The sequence below is a fragment of the Nanorana parkeri genome, unplaced genomic scaffold (assembly GCF_000935625.1).
Source record: "Nanorana parkeri isolate BGI_ZX_2015 unplaced genomic scaffold, ASM93562v1 scaffold793, whole genome shotgun sequence".
NCBI lineage: Eukaryota > Metazoa > Chordata > Amphibia > Anura > Dicroglossidae > Nanorana > Nanorana parkeri.
The window spans coordinates 222,919-235,103 of record NW_017307061.1 but is presented as its reverse complement, the minus strand read 5'-3'; the positions used below and the strand labels follow the sequence as shown (position 1 = coordinate 235,103).

The window sequence follows — 12,185 nt, the reverse complement described above, 5'->3', positions numbered from 1 at the left end:
GGGAACAGGGGGTGTATTATTTTATATGTGGGGGGCAGGGAGCTGGGGGAGTGTATTATTTTATATGTGGGGCAGGGAGCTTTATGGTAATATTGATAAAGTTGTTGTTAATATTTATTTTTGTAACTTTATTCTGCATAAAACATTTAAAAGTGTAATTTATAAGATTATTTAAGAGGGTGTGTTTAGAGGGCAGACTTAAGGCTGGGGCTAGGTGGGCAACTGGTGGCGAGTAACTCTTAAGGCTTGGCTAGTAGCTCAGGACTTGAAATTCTGACCCGTCATAAGCAATTACATAATTTGTGAATAAATGCCTGTTTCCTCGTTAGTCCTGGTCTGTGCATATGCGCTGATGTCGGCAAAGACAGAAGATCGGGCCCCGACCTCCTCCATCGCCGCCAGACCCTGGCCTCCTCCACCAGCGCCACTGCCGCCAGCAGGCCTCCTTCTCCTCCGACTCTAGGCTCTGCCTCCTCCACCTCAGTTGCTGGCTGTCACTGACTCTGCAGGGGCTGCGAGAAGGAACGAGCTGTTGCACAGATTACTGACCAGTCAGTGATCTGGAGAGCAGTGAGCTCCTCCTTACAGCTGCTAGTGACGGTCCTGGGGCCTGCGATGCCATAACGACCCAGGCAGCCTGCACGGCATCAGGGGGTCCCCTTTGTTCTTGGTCCTGGGCCACATGGGGGCCGCTATGGTAATAGTTCCACCACTGTGGTTAAGAATACATCACTGTCCCTGGCCGCACAATCAATGTGTCCAGGGACAGAGACCTATTCCTAACAGCATGTAACCATATCACATACGAATACAAGTGGAGTGCTGATGTACTGCCTCTTTCAAATATGGTTGCTGTCCCCGATCATTAAAGTAGTATTAAGGTCTGGACATTTTTTACCTTAATGCATTTTCTGTATTAGAGTACAAAACGGCCCAGCAGTCTTCCCCAGTCCCCACCACACTTACCTGTCAGCTGCGCTCGTTTTTGCAGCCGGTCCCGAAGGGATCCTCCGTTCCCCAAACTTCCCAGTTGGGGGGGGGATACTAGTGTGAGAGAAGCCATAGGCTTCTTCGGCCATTAAAGAGGGAAGGGGCGTGGCCTGTCACAGGGCTGTGTGTGTCTATGGATGCACGCAGCCACTGTGGAAACGAGCGAGCATGGGTGCCTCCATTAGAACGATGGCACCCGTGCAGGAGGCGGGGGGAAGATCGCTGCGGGTACCCACTAGAAAACGAGGAACGAAAAAGGTTTTTTTAAAAAAAAGCAACAGCCTCCAGCAAAAGAGGGTCTCCTTAAAGGAGAAATGTAAAAAAAAAAAAAAAAGGCTTTAATATCACTTTAAATTTAAACGGTGACAGCGTCTTCCTAACTTCCTGTAGCAGGAATCCCAAAAAGCACATTCACACTATGGTGCTTAGTAAACCTAATTGTGTTGCTAATTTGTATGATAAATGTCCCCCAATGTATCCAGTTACTTTTTGTACAGGTCAGTACATCTAACCAAATAGAAGAACATAAAAAGACAGAGGGACAATCCCCCCAAATGAGGTGTGCTTCAGAAAAATATGAAGGTAAATGGCCATGCAAGTCAGATACAGATGGCAGCTGCACTGTACAGGAAGAAAAGAGAAAGCACGAAACAGAAACAATCCGTACGTGTGAAAAGAGGAAGGTCAAATTCATGAGACCGCTGATCGGAAGCCAGCGCCCGGCATCATGCTGACACGAGCCCCCGGCTGCACACGCGCAGCTAGGCCCCAGTATTATTGTTCCCAATAAGGTCCGCCTCTGGAGAGTCCGCCGCTGATTGGCTGGGCGGAGCGGCACCTGGTGCTGCAGCAGCTGTTCCTGTTCATTCAGAGTAGAAGAGTGCTCAGTCAGAGGCAGTGAGAGCAGCGTGTGAGCCGGTGAGTAGATGGGAGTGACACCCCGTATATTACCGGACCATAAACTACAAATGCCACCTAGTGTGTGTGCAAACTCTAGATTCGCTTCATTCTTCATGTTTTGTCTTTACTTTGTGGAAAACGTGACATGAGTGAATGAAAAAAGTAAATATTTCTCATCCAGTGTTGTGGGTGTTTTGTTAACACACGTGTTTATAAATATAGCTAATGTTTATTAATTTCAGTGTCGGTTATTGACAATACAGATAAGAGAATATAAATATTGCCTTGTATGCTACATGAGTGCCATGGATAAGTATATGAATGGGCATTCACTAAATATTCGCTGCAGGTGAAACTTCCAGGTGCATCTGTTTTAAATGACAGTAATTACTTGCCACCTGTGAATGCTTAATGACGGTCCCATTCACTGCTTTTTACATATGTCCCATATTGTACTCCTATGTAGTGATGGAATAGAGGCACATGGGTGGTGGAGTCTGTACAAATTACAGCATATTATTTCTTCCTGGGTGGGTGCTGTATACATCCTCCCATTAGAAGTCATTGGTAGTATGCGGGTATATGCCCATACTTGCATTCGGCCACATGTATGTATGGATGGACGTGAATCCAGGGATTATATACCCACATCCGGCCGTTGACTTCTATGGGGGGATGTATGCCAGCACCTGTAGCTGGCTGCCTGCCTGCCGGGGGGTGGTTTAGAATATGCCAGACTTGACATTGTATGGCCCATGTGCATGAGCACAAACTAGGTTACAACTATGATACATATGTTTAAAGTGACACTAAACTCTTAAAAATGCATTCAGGTCCCTTAACAAAAATGTATCTTATTTGTGTATCATTCAGCTATAGATCTTCAAATCGTCTCTGAATTGGTGCTGACACTGTCCTTCCTTCTGGAGGGTGGCTATTTTTGTTCCCCGTGGTACCCGTGTGTGTTGATAAAGTAGCCACCGCTCCAAGCTCACTCCTGTGATGGACTACAATCTCATGTTTAGTTTACTAATTTGTATTGAGATTTGTATTGAGGCTACTTTACAACAAACACGGGGAACAAAACAGCCGAGTGGTACATACATAAGATACGTTGTTGTTGGTTAAGGTACTTGAATGCATTTTTAAGATTTAACTCGAGTTTAGTGTCACTTTAATGAAGCGGACAATCAAGTTTTATTACCAACAAAATGTTTCAGCTTTGTATTAAGGCTGGCCGAAACCAAAACTATAATTATGCAAGTAATAACCTGCTCACAAAGGTTGAACTCGATGGGCCTGCGTCTTTATTCAACTTTAAATGCGATGTTGCATACATTAAGACAGTGATTTAGAACCCTAATAATCACTTATGTGGCGTGTTCGCATTTGAAGAACTGGTAGAGCTTGTTTAGCACTCATTATTTCTAATAAGGTTATTGAAGTGTTAGCATATAATAACTACAGCTAAGAAAAATCCAGGTCATTTAAAGAAGAACTCTGGGGAAAAGTTTTATTAACCCTTGCAGTGGGGCAAGTTTTCCCGGAGATCTTTAAATATCTATATGTGCGCACCGCATACTGTGATGTTTTGTATTGTCGATTTTGTCTTTTGTGATACAATAATAAAAACATTTATATGGAAAAATATCCATGTGTGGCATGGCGGCCCAAACATTTGATGAAATGTTTAACCTGTGGATGGCTATGATTTTATAGATTATAAATGTATGTTGCATGCACAGAGACATTGCATGTTTTTCTGCCTCCAGCATCTGTGTGAACATAGCCATACACAGTATTAAACCTGTATAGAGAAAGCTATGTAGGGTGTCTGCTCTGGCCTATATATGATGCTAATTTCTTGGATGTTTCTGCCTAGCTGACTCCATGGGGGGAATTTATCAAAACTGGAGCAGGCAAAATCTGGAGCAGATTTGCACTGCAGCCAATTAGCATCTCTGTCTCTTTTTCAGGTCTTGCCTGAGCAAACTGAAGAGAGATACTGATTGGTTGCCATGGGCAACTGCCCCAGATTCTGTTTGCTCCAGTTTTGATAAATTCCCCCCATGCGTCTTTGGTCACTCAAGCGTGTCTCTTCCGCGGCACAGATGGGATGTTCCTCAGGTCTATACGCTTGTATAGGATGTGATGACATAAGGATTCTTAGACTGCTGCAGAGGAGGGGAAGAAAGGGTCTAGGGACTGGTCTAAGAACAAGCTGGCTCGATTGGGTGACTGTACTTTTTTTTGAAGCACCTAAACACAAACGAGCAGTTAACCCTTGCAGTGCAGGGGTAGCCCACTACAAGGGCTGGGAACAGTTTTGCTTAGAGTCCCGGTTTAAAATTTTGTACAATATAATTTATTTATTTTTTGTAACCCTCTGCTGTTCAGCCTTCCAATGCTTTTATTTATCTCTCTAACAAGGGCGTGGCCACGTAAATAATTGAAAATGCAGTCACAAGTGCTTAATTTTTTCTGCTTCTCTAGCTGGTTTAAAAAAAAAAAGACAATCTGCATCTAAAGCCCACTAGTAAAGTCCCTTTTGCTTGAATTGCTAGCTTTCAAAGGGCAGGTTTAGCCTAATGGAGGCTTGCTGATGAAGAGCAGATCTAACAAACGGTGTGAACATTGTTGTGTGCTTTTTGATGCCCCTTTTTAATGTTTACATTTAGGTTGGAAAGTGAAAAATGTCTTTATGACGGGTTTTGTAGCAATTCTGGTCAAATTACACCATCATTTGGAGGTACACTGCTCTAATGCCAAAACATTCAGCTTGTGCACATGTTTACTGGCAAACCCAAAATGGTGTGTGTGGTATGTACATGTGTATATAAATATATATAATATATCCTTGCAGTGGGCCTCCCCCATTCTGCTGTTTTTTGTCTATGTTAAAAAAACCTGTAAATCATCACGTCCTATACAATGTATAGATGTGAGGACGCTGAGGAACATTCCAGAGCCGCAGTAGATGAAGAGAGAGAGAGAGGCTTCAATGATCGGAGAAGCAGGCAACCAGCTCGGCTTTTTTTTGTTTTTTGTACCTAGACAAAAACAAGCACTTAACACAAAGTGTGGGAATAGCCCCACTGCAAGGGTTAAAAACACTTTTGCCTGCAGTTTTACTTTATAGCCCTGCTTTGTGGAGTGCTTGCCTTAGAGTTTTTCTACAGATGACCTATGATCACTCTACAATAATCTCTGAATGACTATAATGTGTCAGTAGAAGTGACTAAGTTTTCTAAGTTCAATAAAGTTTTCCTGTGGGATAGTATTCTGGAGTGCAGCCTTCATTTGTTTACATGCGGAATATGGTTATCTATTGATTTGATTGTTTTATGTAGGCCTGTGCCAGACGTAGGTGTTTGTGCAAATTCCTTTGGGTTCACCGTCTTAAAGTGAAGCGTCACTTTTCAAAATATGAATCACAAAAGTATAAAATATACCATGTATCATTGCTTCACAAGTCATTTTGTAATTTGTTATTAAAAATTACTTTTCCATTTCAAACTGCATAAGTAAAATTCTTAATTTGTTTTAAATTGGACTTTTTAGGTACTCATTCAAAGGCAATGTATACCATTTTATCAACACTTACTCACTCACACCCTAACCAAAACTTCACTGTCCATATGGGACACAATCCATAGTAAACAACACTGGGATTACAATTCTCCTCTGATGCCCTTGTTGGGCCATAACTATTTCTCTCCGGGAGTTAAGGATGGTGGTTACCGCTCCTGGATCCAGCAAGGGACAGAATTACTGCTCCACCAGGTGTTGCAGAGTGGGCATATCAAACCACTGGCCGCTCTAAATCCTGCTATAAACCCATCCATTATGGATAAGTGGAGATACAGACAGCTGTCCCATTTTGTGCAGACTCTCCCGGGGCCACTGAGATCCAGATTGGAACTGAATCCCATAGAACAGCTCTTCCCAGCCGACTCCACCCCTGTCAAGTGTATCTCCTCCATATATGCAGCGCTATCCCATATGGAAGCAGCTCCCTACCCATCCCACCTGACACAATGGGAAAGGGAACTAGCCAGCCCTCTAAATGAACAAAGTAGATCACGCATATTGATCACATCCTTGGGGCTCTCTAGATCCACACGCATTCAGGAGCTTAGTTACAAATTAGTGAGCAGATGGTATTACACACCACATAGGCTGCACCAAATAGATAGCTCGGCCTCCCCACTGTGTTGGAGGGGCTGCGGCGAAGTAGCCACACATGCCCATATCTGGTGGCAGTGCCCTAGCATTGCATCTTATTGGAGAGAGGTGACATCGGAGATACTTACGATTCAGGGATGCCCAGTGTACTTTGACCCTTGGATAGTGCTGTTCCACGGGTGGAAGGGCCACATAGGACGATATGCCCGATCTGTTACACCGCACCTGCTTAACGCTGCTAAGTCCCTAATACCAGCTAAGTGGAAAGATCCATCTCCTCCCTCCGTGTGGGAATGGCTAACTGCAGTAGACAAGATATATCACATGGAGGAACTCACCCTAACTAGAATGGATCAACAAGAGCGCCTCTCCAAAACCTGAGCTTGCTGGTTAGCATACAAAACGACTCCCTCTTACCTATCCAGGGTACCTCCAGCTGACCCTTGAGCACTAAATTATGATAAATTATGACAACTGATCTCATAACATACTAAGAGGAATGCTTGCACCGGGGTTTCATGAGTTTTGCATCATAATTCTAATTGCTTATACACATTGGATTGAGTTTTCAATATCAGATTGGTCATGATCCTACACCCCCTCCCATTCCTCCCCACCCCCTCAGTCCTCTTCAGTCATTCCCTTGTCCCACCCTTCGTTCTTCCCTTCCTTTCTAACCCTCCCCACACCCTCACCTTCTGCGGCTCTCTCATACCTCATGAATCAGGAAAGGACCTGAGGATATCAATAAACTTTTCTGACGTAGCTTAGATATCCACCACTGTCCGTGTTTTACCCTGTACAGTTGTATAACCTGAGCCGCTTTTGTGTTTATGTCTTTTCATCTGTTCTTTAATAAAAACTTATTATACAAAAAAAAACACTTACTCGCTCTGTACATAAATGTCTAACTAACTACATCCAATTATCATGTTACACCATAATCAAATATCCATAAGAAGCTACACTTGAAAGTATGTCTACCTTTCCACAGAAATGAAAGGGGATTAGATGGGATACTCTCAGTGCATTTTATGGATATATTCCACTTCATGAGGAGAAAACAAGGCTCTATATAAATACATATACAAGGTCCTCTCATCTACTGCATCAGTAAGAAAAAAAAAAAAAAATGCAATATGGCAACCTGGAGGCATCAAGTACAGAGTTGGTGTACACACCCAGAAATGTAGTTTTATGCTCCTGTGAGTGGCTGACATCTGCCAGACAAAAGATTTCATTTTTGGTGAGATACTCCCTAAGCCCTCGTTCACACCTGAATGTTTTGAGGCGCGTTCTACGCTCGACGAACGCTCTACAAAACGCTCAAAAATATAAATTCCATTGTATTCAATGGTCTCGTTCCCACCTTGGCGTATTTCCGCCCGTCCCTAATGCGTTTCAAAACGGCCCACGCCTGAAAAGGTACATGTACTACTTTGGGCCGTTTTGTTGCGCGTTTCCATTGAGATACAGCCAAGTAGCCTTCGGAAATGCGTGTTTGTCGCGTGACTTTTTTTACCACGAATCGCTGTAAAAATGGCGCGACGGTCGCGCATATGCAATACGCCTAGGTGTGAACGAGACCTTAGGGTTCATTACAACTAAAGAGATGCCAACACCGTGACTTTCCTCATTACAACACAGTCTGCCAGCTGATTATAATGATTTCTGACCCTCCCATTCAGGAATCATTTTGCAAAGGATATGCTGCAACAAACAGTTTTTTCTTCAGAACAGAAACCGGTAGGAATCTGCAACAAAGTTTGATAAAATCCTTGCAATGTACATTGATCATGTTTTTTTTTTTTACAAAAGTGGAGTTATTCTTAAAGTATAATGTGAATGGACATCTAAACCAGCGGTGGACTGACAACACATGGGGCCCCCTGGCAATACAAGTTTACTTGTCCTCCGCCCATATACAAGCCCCACCTGCATATACAGTTTTGCACCCCCTGAAAAAGATGCCGGCCTGTGCGCCCCTCCCGCTGGTACCGGGATCAGCATGGTGGCTCTGTGAAAGGGGATCAGAGGGAAATTGGTACACGATCTCCCTCCGGTGTCAGAATGCGTAAGTGGTGTATATTACATCACTTAGGAGTTTCTTAGCCCCCTATGTGATAACAAAGTTAAGTGTAAAAAAAAAAAAATTTAAGTTGCAAAAAAAATATTTAAAGTCATACATGAAAAAGAATAATAAAAAAACACAAACATTTTTTAAGTCCCCACCCATACATAGACGCATTCAAACATGCATTGGATGCTTATACGTGCGAAAACGATTGCGCCCATTACGCCGCACATGTTATATATCGCCGTGAGCTTCGCAGTGAAAGCAATAATTCAAGGGCCATCAATCACTGATAACACTAAACTGATGAGCGGTAAAAGCTTTTAAAGCATCGCCTATGGTCAATTTTGGGTATAGTATTTTTTTGCGATTTCTCGGGTGCGCGCTATTTTAAAGCTTGACATGTTTGGTGTCTATTTACCCGACATGATTGTATTATAACATCATGTATTTTTCCTAATATAGCAAAAAATAAAACCCCCAGTGGTGAATAAATATCACCAAAAGAAAGCTCTATCTGTTCCAAAAATGGTATAGAATTCATGTCAGTACAGTGTTGCATCACGGAATAAATGTCAGTCACGAAGTACCGCAGCGCTGAATACTGAAAAATGCCCTGGCCAGGAAAGGGTGTAAACACCTGGTCTTCAAGTGGTTAAGAGGGTTTGATGTCTGCCACCCTCTTCCAACACTGTTTACTTCCAGACCCTCTACATCCCTTATATTACACTACTGACCCCCTCCCCTACTCTGTTAAGTTGCTCACCCTTTGTGCGGGAGGATATCACCGAGTATAAAGAGGGGATTAACAGCAAAAAATCGGTGATAAGGTGATTGGACCCCACGAGATGTGCCCATAGACGAACAGAGGAGAGGAATTAGTTGGAGGAAGCTGCTCATGACCTACATCTGACATCTGCTAGATCTTGCTTTCATAATCTGGTGGGTGCAACATAGAGCACATTTAGGATCATTGTGCAAGAAAGATCAGAAGAGCACCGTATAAATTGAATATCGCTGTGTGTTAATAATGACTACCCCTTTCGCTGTTCCCTAATCTCATGTGTGGGAAATGTGATCATTCTGTGGAAACACACAATTGAAATCACAGATTTACTTGGACTATTATCAATGTTCTTATGGATATAATAAAAGGATTTTTTGATTTATGATTACACGGCCTACATTTTTTTGTTGACGTTTAAAATATTCAGTATTTATGTAAGAACATGATACTCAGAACAGTTGGATAAATTTGTTAATATATTTTTTCACGCAAGGATAATCTGGAGCCTAGCGCAGCACAGTAGTTATTTTGTTTTCTAGGTGTTTTCACTGAGGTTTTGTTGCAGCTGGTAACGTTAGCTCACATAAATCATAAATTATATACAAGCCTTTTCACACATAAAAAATTAAGATATTTAAATTGGAGTTTAGTCGGGAAGGAAAAGTGTTCGTATGCAACACAGCGCCCAATAGAGAAGTATTTTCACATCAACGTTGATGGGGGGGAGGGCTGCCATCCTCAAGGCCACCAGGAAGGTGTATTACGGACTCCTGCTTGTGACAGGTTGATCCTAATGGAGCATTTGATTGATTGACTGCCACACGACCCCTATTGGCTAAGGTCAGGCTTGACCTACTGATATATATTTGTAAGTTTTCGCCCCAAGCGCTAGCTCTGAGGATGGGGGATACTCCCCCCAAAGGCACGTCAGCTTTCCTGTTTTCTTTGACAACTGCATGCTATCATTGTTCATCCAAATTGTGAGTAGTTTTTTTTGTATGATTTTTTTACTCCAAATAAAAAAAACAGTTTTACACCAGGAACGAAAAGTGTTTAAATCTTTATAGGTGTAGATGGGAGACCCCCAGATCTTTTATGTAAATCCAGTTTAGTGTGGGAGCAGTTAGAAATAGTTGAGTGATAGCCTCCTGGGCCGAGTAGAATTTCACAGCAGAAACCGTGTCAGGTACCCCCCTAGGTGGTAAATTCTAGTCTCATGGTCTCCATCGAGTTGTAGTTTCAGCCGCATGTTTTCCTCCATACATGGTAGTATGTGACAGGTGGCCTGTCTGATTTTAAACTGGCCAGTTCAGAGGAGATGGCACATTTGATAAGAGAAGAGGCCTTGTCATTTAGATGTGCTAACCCTGATTCGAGGCGCTGTTTAAGAACAAGATCCAAGCTTGAATCTGTTGTGGGTCAATTGTGATTCTTCCACAGTGAAAGGTGAGGTATAGTGTCCTGCTGTAAGATGACCTTGCCCTTGCACTGTTTGTGAATTATCTTGTAAAGCTCAGCGTGTTACGCGGTTCATACACAATACAATCTGATTGCACAATCTCTGTACAAGGCCCTTTTGATTTACCAAGATTATGAAATATGAGGACAAACCTAAAAAATCTAAATTGTAACCAATCAGACAGGGCCTTGTATCTACAATCAGATTGTATAGCGTATGGTCACCTTTGGGGAACAAGTATGCCCTTGTGTCTGAAGGTGAGGTTAGTTTCTACATTGCCATATTCTTCAGTGCTACACATGGGCTCCCCATCAAAGTTATATTTCTTTTGTGTGCAACCTGCAGAAACTCTAAAACTAAAGGGTCTACCCTAAAAGTGCAGTTATGATTTAAAGAAGGGATAGGCAAACTACGGCCCTCCAGCTGTGGTGCAACTACAAATCCCATTATGCGTGTGGCTGACAGATTCTTGCAGTGCAAGTGATAACACAGCGCCAAAGGTGGATTCCGTAAGAAAGTAGGTGTAAAATATAAATTAATATTAATATATCGCCTTGTTCTGAAGGTATATATATATATATATCCACCGTACTGGGGGACTAGTTACCTCCTCAAGGTGTATATATGTGTATATACATATAAGTGAATAACGTCCCAATGAAAAAATATCCAAAACAACTATGTATAAATCAAGTGATAACAAAGTGTCTAAACCTCATTTGTGTTGATAAATCTGAGCATAGACTTCTACGTGGATACAATGCAACACAATGTGAAAAAAATGTTAACTATAAAATTATCTCATAAGTGAATGGTAAAAAAGTGACAAATCCTCAAACCTTTGAGTCAAACCGTTAATAAAATAAAATTAACGAAAAACTGTTGTACAGATAAGGTGCAAATAGTTCCTCCAAACTTCTGATTTGTGATGTAATTTGACAGATGACAATTAATTGCAAAGTGAGAGACTAATATAGATATGAAATAAATTAGATCTAAAGTACTCAATAAGACAAACTGAATGTGCAAACTAAATAAATAAAAAAAAATATAAAAATCAATTGAGTCCAATTCCCCAAGCAAACGAAAATAAATATAAAGTCCTTATAAGTTCGATCTTCCAATTAACCGTCCCCCAGGTAATCAGTACTCACCAGAATCAGTGAGTATATGTAATATAATCACTCAGGAGCAGAAGGCTTCTAATCTCTCCGTTCCAATTCCCTCAAGAAAACACCCGACAGCAGATCGAGCACTTTCCAGCGCTTGTCCCTTGCAGTCTCCGTGGAGGTCCCGGCTCTCTGTTAAAGGCAGGTGCCGGCTCCTCTCATCCGTGGGCAACAGCGATATTGTACGGTCCCAATCAGTGTTTTATTTAGGGTAGTGGGAGAGAAAAAACAACCCTCATGGTGCGGTACATCCAACAATGAATATTTATTAAAAAATAGCAACTTACATTAAAATTTCAGAACATCGGCCGGTCACATAGAAAAACCGAGATAACGAGCTTTCGCCTGAAAGCCACTAGCACAGTGCTTACTAGACAATGAAAAGATCTGCCCCTTAAAGATTCTTGCAGTGCCTGAATTCCCGAGGCAGATGCATGATGGGATTTGTAGTTTCACAGCTGGAGGGCCGGTGCTGGTGGCCACCCTACTGCAGCTCCTGTTGTGATGGGAGGACTCCGATGTGAAGGGGGATTATGATGTAAAGAGGGGCTGTGATATGAAGGGGAGATTCCATTGTGAAAGAGGGAAACCCTGATGTGAACGGGAGCTTCTAGTGTGTGC

The 12,185-nt window shown here is 42.3% G+C and overlaps 1 long non-coding RNA gene across 1 annotated transcript in view; it reads left to right on the top strand.

Annotated features, from left to right (window-relative positions):
* Positions 1–1,773: 1,773 nt before the first annotated feature.
* The window catches only part of LOC108793944, a 13,552-nt gene continuing 3,140 nt past the window's right edge, over positions 1,774–12,185 (top strand). Inside the window, exon 1 of the long non-coding RNA XR_001941678.1 lies at positions 1,774–1,908. This is a non-coding gene — a long non-coding RNA (uncharacterized LOC108793944). The remainder of the gene's footprint in view (positions 1,909–12,185) is intronic.